We start from the raw sequence: 10445 nt of genomic DNA on the forward strand, positions 1-10445 counted from the left end.
GCCTTTCGCTACTTAAAATAAACCTTATAAATCAGTTAGCAAAAACATCGAAATATTTATGAATTTTACGGATAGACGTGCCGTGTATATATACACACACACACGCCGCGCGCCGGCATTCATGGACTCGGTGATCTAGGTCAAGGCCAATTTAGAAAGTAAAAATCAATAATGTACAGCTGTTCGTCGAAAGTAGGTCAAGGCCATGTGTCGCTGGCTTGGCGCGAGAAAAAAAAGTCTTCCCTATCGTTTATCGCAAATATCTGGGCAACCACCCAAGATATAGAGATGATTCAAAAAGGACTGTTTAGTTTATGCTCTGCCGCTATTGGAATATCTCGATTTTATTACTAACACGTACATTCTTCCGTTTATTTAACATGATAAAGCGCGCGCGTGCCGTAAAAATCGGGCGCCAAATGATTTCTGACTTTCATAAAACGCTTATATCTCGGCAACCGCAAACGATAGAAAGACGATTCAACAAGCACTCGTTTGTTTGAAATCTGTCCTATTGGACGTAGTCATTATTAATATTGGCAATTTTACAGTTTCGATTACTATTTATTATATTTTTCAGTCTTTTCTACCCCTATTTCATATATAATTCTTTTAAATTCGGTTGATTAGACTTAGCTTTATATGCGATCAAAATTATGGATCTTTGATCGCGTATAAAGCTGGGTCTAATCAACCAAAGCTTAAAAAATTATATATGAAATAGGGGTAGAAAAGACTGAGAAATATAATAAAATTAGAAATAGATCGATATCTTCAAATTTGCGGAAGTTAGAGCAAACACGGACATCAAATCTGCACATACGCATATATACGTACGGACATGCGATTTGTGACTATTGATGAGAAAGATAAGGATTATGAGGATCTTGTCTTTAATAAGGATATATCGGCGCCATCCATACAAGCGTTAGCGAAACAGAATTGTCCGTTCGTCTTAACGTTTACTGTGCTACAATGTTTTCAGGAGCAGATAAACAAAATAAACACAATCCTGGGTAAGGAGGTATTATAGATTATCTGTATAAGGGAAAGAACCCATTTGCCGAATGTACACCGCAAAGAGGCTTTGGGTGCGTGAACTACGTTAATCAGTATTTAGTTATTTACCGAAGTCTTTGTTCGTAAATGATATGCGTAATTTAAGTTACCGATACAAACTGAAGGCTGTGTTTCATGCCGAAAAAAACGTTGCGCGTGCGAAATGAAAGAATATGAGTTAAATGGAATTTTACGTTTAAAAAATGCAACGGAAGGGACACAGAGATAACTGTATGAACTGCAACCGCGAATCGCAACGCGTTATCACGAAATAAACTGCAAAAGATTGAAATCCGACATTCCGGAATGTCTACTTATATTTATAATCCAAGAAGCCATTATTTACTTGTTGAATTGATTATCTTATATCTTATATAGTAGAGCATATAAATGGATTATAAATATAACAGGAGTGGATGTGGTAACGTGAAATATTATTACAATAGTTTTTAGTTCTGTTTGTAATGAAGACAAACCTTTTCGATAATTTTTATAATAAAATTTATATCTTTGTAATAAATATGTATCAAGCATCTGAAGCATTTATGATGGTAATAATTATTTCTGTTTCGATATTTTCTGATATCACATGTGTGAAAGGCCGACAGCTTCTTGTGACAGTCTATGATCGTAAATAATGGCAGAGAATTGAGTGTGTGGTCCTGGCTTCCTAACCCTTCTTTACATATAAGTATCGTTTCGAGAAGCATGTATTTTTTAACGAGATTATTAATATTACATCACGGTGTCGAAACAAAAAATGTATCCTGACAACAAGGACCTGAATGCCTTATACAAAACGGAGGGCAAACAATTCTACGTAAACGATTTCGACAAGTTCCCTAATATAATATAAATCTCAAAAACGCGATATCTTCCTAGTATAGTTATTATTTAATTTACATCGTTAAATGTCACTAAAATGAGAAACACGATGTTAAAAAATGTCATTAGTAATAAATTGTCCTTATATTATAATCATTGTAATTGATAATTAACGTGTCCTATATATCCCTCAGGTATTTTTTTATTAATTAAGTTAAATCCGCGATTAATTTGTCGATAATATCATTTTATTAATACGAATAGAATTATTAATTTTCTGCCTAGAGAAAGATTTTTAGATAGATAAGAATTAAATATTTAAAGATAAATATTTAATTGGGCACATCGAATTATATAATTCGAAATGAACGGACCAAACGCGGTCGCTCGTTGTCGCTGCGATTGCGAGAATCGACTCACGCTGATGTGAGTTTCCCTAAAAGTGAGGTTACGTTGCCCTGTTACAGCAGTATAAACATAACAAGTACTCGACATTCATGATCGTGTTTCGTGTTTCTCGAGTTAGAATAGACGTTATATCGAGAAAGTCGGTTTCTGCGAGATGGCCGAGACTCCCTTGAGTTTGGGCGGGAAGACGTTTATTATTCATGGAGTCGACGTGAGTATATCCGTCAACAACAACAACACGTGCATTGCTTGCCGATTTTTGTGTTTTTATATGCACAGTATTTTATATGCATTAGTATTTTTTCGTACTTATATGAACCATTAGACATGTATAAAAAGGATATTTACAAAATTTAAATTAAAAAGTTTTTTATTTTTGTTTTAAACTTTATAGTCCTGAATTTAAACTTGATGGTACATATATGTGTATCTGGAGTCTCGAAAGGGTTAAATGATTACAAAATGATAAATGGTTTCTGGCAGAATATAAGCTTAATGTAGTTGTATTGTCAATCTGTTCTGCTCGAATCTAACCAGCATATTGCTAACATTTTACTTATTGAGTATCTTATACATTGTAACAATTAATTTGTTAATTTCAGCTCGATCTAAGAAATGACGGTCGATCCAGAGGTATCAGCATCGTTCTATTGAGATCGAAACCAGGTTGATGAAGCACTCGCATGGATCAGGCAACATCACGGATGTATTGGTCTGCGTGAAACTGGAGATCGACACGCCATAGCCATACGCCGTATGCCAAAAGACCAAATGAGGGCAAATTAGACTTTTTCGTAGACTGGTACGTATGCATCTTAGGCTCGGATTCTCGATTAACGTTGAGTGACTTACTGATTGTCTTGACTTGAATGTCTTTTCCAGCTCCACTAACGCTACACTGGCATTCGAAGGCAAAGGCGGGGGCGATTTGGCGACCGAGATAAGTAACGTCCTTTCCATGGCTTATCAGACGCCAGATGCCTTCGATTTGAAACAGCTGTGTATAATACCTCATAAGAAGTGTTGGAAAATGTACGTGGATATCTTGGTAAGTACTACCGGACGATACGACTGGATACGACCGCGCTTAGAAGTCTGCTTCATTGCTCCTTCACCTTTCCAGATTTTTCAGTGCGGCGGAAATCTATTCGACGCTGTGGATGCTGCGGTGAAGGCGCCGTTGTACAATACTGAAATTCCGAGGGTGATCACAGCAATGTTCGATGGTGGCGAGCCGGATATTCAGGTGTCGGACGATCCTTACGACTGTATCAAACTGGATGTCACGAATTATCCGTTGGTAGTAACAGTATGCAAGGTATGCAATAATCTTTAATCATTATTGTAAAATAAATGAGTTGATATGGTAGCAGATTACGTTTTCTATAAAAAAAAGATACGATTTTTTCTTATTTTTGTAACTTTTTATTAATTACTTTGTACATTTTCGGCAATTAAGATTCAGTGTTAAATTAATAAAAATGTTAATTGCTACGCTGAAAATATACCTTTTTTCTAACAGATTGGAGACAATTTCGTGATAGATCCAACGTTGGAAGAAGAATCTTACAGTGCGGCTAGTATCCTCATGTCCGTGATGCCAAACGGCAAGGTGACATCCGTGGTCAAGCTGGGATACGGTAGCTTGCTGCCTAGTATCTTGATTAAGATGTTGCAGGTGATATAACAGTCCCTGTATATATTGATTATTACACGCTGTGGTTGAAGGCCAACTATTCAGGATTTGCCTTTGAATTTGATTTTACAGGTTGAAAAGGATATCGGTCTCAAGCTAAACGAAACACTTATGAAAGGATTGGAGGAGGAAAATAAGCTCGGCCAAACGAAACCTATATTTGGCTTTCTTAGATAATAACGCGCGCGTGGACGTTGTCATGGACTTCAGAAGATACAAATATATTTTTTTTAGATTCTTAATTGTGGACTTGTTAAGTTGCGCAGTATTTCTCGTTATTTATATAACTGCTAATGTTACGGTGCAACTGTGTTATTTTTAGGGGGGGGCAGTGTGGTCTAACGCTACTTTTTGATGTAAAACAAATTGTAAATTTTAAATTGTAATAAAGAAATTGTACATGCTATATGTTATATATTGTAAATTCCATAGCAATAAAATAGTAAATAATAGAAAAGTACACATCTAAAGAAAAGAGGACCGTCAATTAAAGTTGGCGGTGGTGGTGGAGGGCCTCTACAAATTGATCTGTTTTTACCGGACGAAATTTTAATCAAATCTTGAAATAAAAATTAATTTAATACAATATACATGTACATATGTATGTATATCTATATTTTAATGCACGATATTTTTTTCTAAGAATTAAACGATAAACGATTTTAGAATACACTTGCAAAATGCTATATAACGAAAATAAGAAGCTCTGAATTCTAATGCGCGGTACTGAACGATTTTCGAAAAATATGTATACATTAATATGATGCTTTTATTAGTCAATAATTGCGTATTAATTAAACAAATAAATTAGCTAACAAGTTATTTGCATTATAATGTTATTTTGTATTGTAAGATACAATTTCGAGAAAAATGTGCGTTATGGATTATCTTTCTTTGCTTACGTTTTATCGTGGGAATTATTTGGAATTAAAACGAATATAATTAATAAAAAGAACAATAATTCAACAAAATGTGTATTTTAATGTCGGTTTATAATTAGAGAAAAAGCTGGATTTGATTACGCGTGAGATGCACAAAACATAATAAAAATTGTTAAAAGTACATATTCTATTAAAAGGTTAGGCGAAAATGGCGATTCTCGGTGTCGAAACCTCCGTTTAAATCGACAAAAGTATCAGGCTAGCATGTTAGGCAAGGAGGTTTACGGAGGTATTCTGAGCGAGGGTGTTGCCTCCCCACATTGCCTCCGCGAACTCAACGCTGCTATTGGTCAGAGCGCGGGAGCCTACTGCCCCTTCTGTGCATACCCGCCAGCGCTCTGATTGGCCGTCGTGGTCGGCTGGACTGGGGATCCGTACCGCGCGCCATTCCGACGGCGGTGGATAATAAGTGGGGGTAGGCGTGCCGCGCGCGCTGCCGGAATATCTCCTGCAACTTCCTTGCTCATCATGCTTCCCGCGTAACGGGAGCGATTTCTGAGGAATTACAAACGACTGCAAACTCGTTTTGCCGCTACGCGCTGTTCGAATACCTCCTGGCTCCTGCAACTTCCTTGCTCTTCATGCTTCCCGCGTAACAGGAGCGATTTCTGAGGAATTACAGACGACTCCAATTAAACTCGCGATTCTCGCTTTTCTCACAACTCAAACATTTTTTCATAATTTTTATGATCTTTCAAGCGTCTCGACGAATACCGAATACATAATATATTTCTCGCTATTACTTAATAATAATTTAATATTAATATTGTATTGTTTACTAAATTACTAATGTATTTAATAATAACCCTTGCTTATTAAAAGACACAAGTGCACAGCGATATGCACATATGTAGAATTCACGCGCACGTAAAATATAGCAACATATTTTGCAAGATTAGCAATACATATAACAAATTGGGATCGACTGTAATGTATGAACATGTTTTCTTCAAACAACAAAGTGTTCTTTAAATATTTTAACATACAATCTGTTTTATTAATTAATAAATACAAATTAAATATTACAAATACTATTTTATAAGCGAGACAACTTTCGCCCAATTAATCAATTTTGTCGGTATATGAACAGTATGCATTTTTATTTATTTGAAATATGTTATACCCTGTTAGTGATTTCATCGAACTTACGATTAATAAAAATACAAAGAAAATATTAACATTATATACAATGTTAGTGCTAATAAATGACACACCTACCAAAAATTTAAGAATAAAAAATTTCGAAACGTTACTGAATAAAGGTAACTGGCGAGAAGAACGGAGTTTCCTAAATCATCAGCGTACGGAATTAAACAATTGTTAAAAAGTGCCGTTATATTTACATTGATATATCCTCTTCAGACAAAGCATGCTCTCTTTCAAATAAAATTATAGACGATAAAGAATTTTAGAAAGCTGTTGCATAATGTTAGCGAACGAGAAAGAAATAACGCTGAATGACATCGGGCGCGGTAGTTGGAGAAAAAAAAAAACTCCGAAATGCGACGAACTCTTTAGCGTCTAATTTTGTTCGAGATAGCATGATTCGCATTAAAGGGTACGTAGCGATGTTAAAATAAACGTATTTCTCGAAATTTCTTTAATGCGTTGTCGTGCACGCCGCGCGCCGGCATCGGTGATCTAGGTCAAGGCCATTTAGAAAGAAAATCAATAATGTACAGCTGCTCGTCGAAAGTAGGTCAAGACCATGGGTCGCTGGCTTGGCGCGAGAAAGTTTTCCTTATCGTTTATCGCAAGTATCTATGGGCTACCACCCAAGATATAGAGATGATTCGAAAAGGACTGTTTAGTTTATACTCTGCGTTATTGAAATATCTCGATTTTGTTACTAACACGTACGTCCTTCCGTTTATTTAACATGATAAAGCGCGCGCGTGCCGTAAAAATCGAGCGCCAAATGATTTCTGACTTTCATAAACCGCCTTCTACTATCTACCGATGTCGCCACAATATTCCAAGTATAAAACTTAGGATCCTGTCTCATAATATATACAGGGGACTTTCCTTTATATATAATTTGCATTGGCGCGGTGGTCATCCGAGAATCTCCACGTTAGAAACAAAAACACGAATAGAAATAGCTTATATGCGATTTATATGCTTAGCTTTATATGCGATCAAAATTATGGATATTTGATCGCGTATAAAGCTGGGTCTAATCAACCAAATCTGAAAAAATTATATATGAAATAGGGGTAGAAAAGACTGAGAAATATAATAAAATTAGAAATAGATCGATATCTTCAAATTTGCGGAAGTTAGAGTAAACACGGACATCAAATCTGCACATACACATATATACGTACGGACATGCGATTTTAATGCAATATTTCGACATTTTAGAATACTCTGAACATATTAACTTCCGCAAATTTGGAGATATCTATCTATTTCTAATTTTATTATATTTTTCAGTCTTTTCTACCCCTATTTCATATAAAATTCTTTTAAATTCGGTTGATTAGACTTAGCTTTATATGCGATCAAAATTATGGATATTTGATCGCGTATAAAGCTGGGTCTAATCAACCAAATCTGAAAAAATTATATATGAAATAGGGGTAGAAAAGACTGAGAAATATAATAAAATTAGAAATAGATCGATATCTTCAAATTTGCGGAAGTTAGAGTAAACACGGACATCAAATCTGCACATACACATATATACGTACGGACATGCGATTTTAATGCAATATTTCGACATTTTAGAATACTCTGAACATATTAACTTCCGCAAATTTGGAGATATCTATCTATTTCTAATTTTATTATATTTTTCAGTCTTTTCTATACCCCTAGTCGTCGAAAAATTTATATTTTTTCTACGTTACCGAATTTATATACCGGTTTTTAGTTCGTGAGGTCATTCATCAGGTCATTCATCTCTCTCAGGACACCTTTATATATAGATTTAATTCAAAAATTCAAACGAGATTTAAATATTTAGTGCTTTGTTGCACTAACATCGCAAAATTCAAATTAAAAAAAAAAAAGACTACTCGTTTGTAACTTTTGTGGTAAAAACTATACGAGTTTTATTAATAAGCGTAATGTGACGTTCCACATTAATGTCCCAATTTTCGAATTCGGACAATTTTGTTTCTGCCCTATGTAATCATCGTCATCTACTCATCTCCATCTACCAATTTCCAGTCTTTTCAACGATTCCAGTGGGCGGCGCTACGCCCATTCGCTACGATACTAAGCTTCATCCGGATTATACGTGCGGTTGCGCATTTTTATGGATATTTTTTTGTTCACTTTTTCTGCCTCGAGTTATTCCGCGTGAATTTTTTTCGAGCTCGCTCCCGGCAACTTCAACATGCAGTTCGATACGTTACACCTCACGTTCCGATTCTTTCTTTCTTTTTTCCCCTCTTTTTTGTACGGCTTTGCCCCATTGGTTCTTCAGTACACGTAAAAAAAGAGAATTTTCCTATTCCACGTTAGCTTTTATATGCATTATGAACTATGTCTCGTACGAAGAGAAGTAATTTGTTTTATTCTTGATTGTTTTATCCGGACGATAGAAATTATACGTAATTAAAAATAATTATGTAAAATCAGGGGAACACACACACACACATTTCGTTCGAACATCCTAATTTTCTATACGCATACTGCATAGGAAGCGTAAATTGGTCTTTGGCGTAAAACGTTTGCTATGTTGTTGAAGAAATGTGACGATCGCTATCGCTTATGACGAGTCAATCGCGAAAGTAACGAAAATCGCGATGATTATGTTGGAGAGGCCGCGATTAATGCGATGGTTTAATTCTGTCTGGGGAGACCGATGCGGGTTGGCGACCTGGACCTGGACAGGCGCGTCCTCGGTCCTCGTCTCTTCTGACTGAGATCTTGACCAATAAAAGGGGCATTAGCGCTAAGTGGACGCTTCGCCTACTCGGTCATAGTCGTGTTTGTTACGCGAGAGCAAGAGGGTGACAAAGATAGGAGGGACGCGTTTATAGCGACAGATATAACTGCCGCTTAATTTGCGATAGCTTACGCCGATATATCTTCAACTTTTAAGAAATAGAACAGAAAGAGATGATAGAGATAAACGCGCGTGATGATTCGTATACAGCTAGAAGATACATATTTAAATTTTCACCAGAGATATTATATATATATATGTATAAATAACGATTCAAAGCTTAAATTTTATACTTTTTGTCATCAAGCATTATAGCACGTCGTTAAATGAAATAGAAAGACTCGCTGCAAGCAAACGTGGAGTGTGTGACAAAGCTAGAGCAGTCTCTATAAGATTCAAGATTAATTCGTTGATCCTTTCGTTCTAAAATAATTAATTGCCGGAATAGACAATCCGGCATTCACAATGCGGGACAGTTGCGCTTTCACTTTACCGAAAGTAAAAAGTTGTTCTTTAGGATAAAACGCGCGACTCTCTCGAATCCATCGCTGTTGCAGAGGGAGAAAGATAAGCGTAGGAGAGAAAGGGGAAAGAGAGAGAGAGAGAGAGAGGGGGGGGGCAAAGGAGAAGAGGGAGAAGAGGAACACGGTTGACGGTGGATTGAGGGTTTTAGGACGCGCGACGGTACAGGGTACAGGGGGGTGACAATGGAGATTCATTATCTGACGGTCTATTGTCATTCCTGCGGGCTGAGATTTTGCTCAAGCCACGAGTACGGCGAGTACCGAGGCATTACTCTACTCGGATATACATATATGTGTGTGCAATGTATGTAAGAGGGGGAGAGGGTGGCGAAATGCAATACCCTCTCTTTAAAAATAGTCGCGTTTGTTGAAAAGTCGGAGGAGCTGCATTTTCTTCCGTGCCCAACGCGATGGCTTATCTCGATCTCTTACCTTCAAATTCATCCACGAACAAAATTCCATATATTTTTTTTGTTATCGCTTAACGCGACGGTGACTCGCACGTGTTAAGCTGTTTAAAAATCCTTATTACAAATTAATTATTGTTAATGATTTTATTTTACAATTATAGTAACAATCGTCATTTCCGAGTTTCGACTTTCTATCTATATTAATAAAGATTTTATATTTTAGATGGATTAGTTTTGAGAGATTGCAGGTATATATATGTAACAGAAAAAATGAATATAAGTCAAAAAAAGTTGTTAGGAATGCACGAGTGCATTTTTGCGCAATTCGAGACGCTCAATGCTTCTATCTCTCTTTAGCGGCCAACCATACCGTGTGCACGTATATGTATACTCGTATATATGTAAATAAATTAACACAGACACGTCGAAGAGAGATTACGTATCTCAATAAAGGCAATCGCGACGTTGTTTACCGGATATGCGTTATCCGAGATGAGATGTGAGAAACAGAAAAGACGAATGGAAAATTAATACGAACATTAGGCAGGAAAATTAAGGAATTGAGGCGGCGCGGCGCGGCGGCGACGGCGAGCGGCGGAGGATTCTCGGCAGAGGTGAGAGGTGAGAGGTAAGGAAGGGAGTCTCGTTGTCACGACGTTATTCATCCCGTGTACTATGTACATA

At 36.6% G+C, this 10445-nt stretch overlaps 1 pseudogene; it reads left to right on the forward strand.

The window, feature by feature from the left end:
• Window positions 1-2243: 2243 nt before the first annotated feature.
• LOC139819066 (exosome complex exonuclease RRP42-like) lies at window positions 2244-4394 on the forward strand (annotated as a pseudogene).
• Window positions 4395-10445: the final 6051 nt, after the last annotated feature.

This window comes from Temnothorax longispinosus, chromosome 9, assembly GCF_030848805.1.
Source record: "Temnothorax longispinosus isolate EJ_2023e chromosome 9, Tlon_JGU_v1, whole genome shotgun sequence".
NCBI classification, from domain to species: Eukaryota; Metazoa; Arthropoda; class Insecta; order Hymenoptera; family Formicidae; genus Temnothorax; species Temnothorax longispinosus.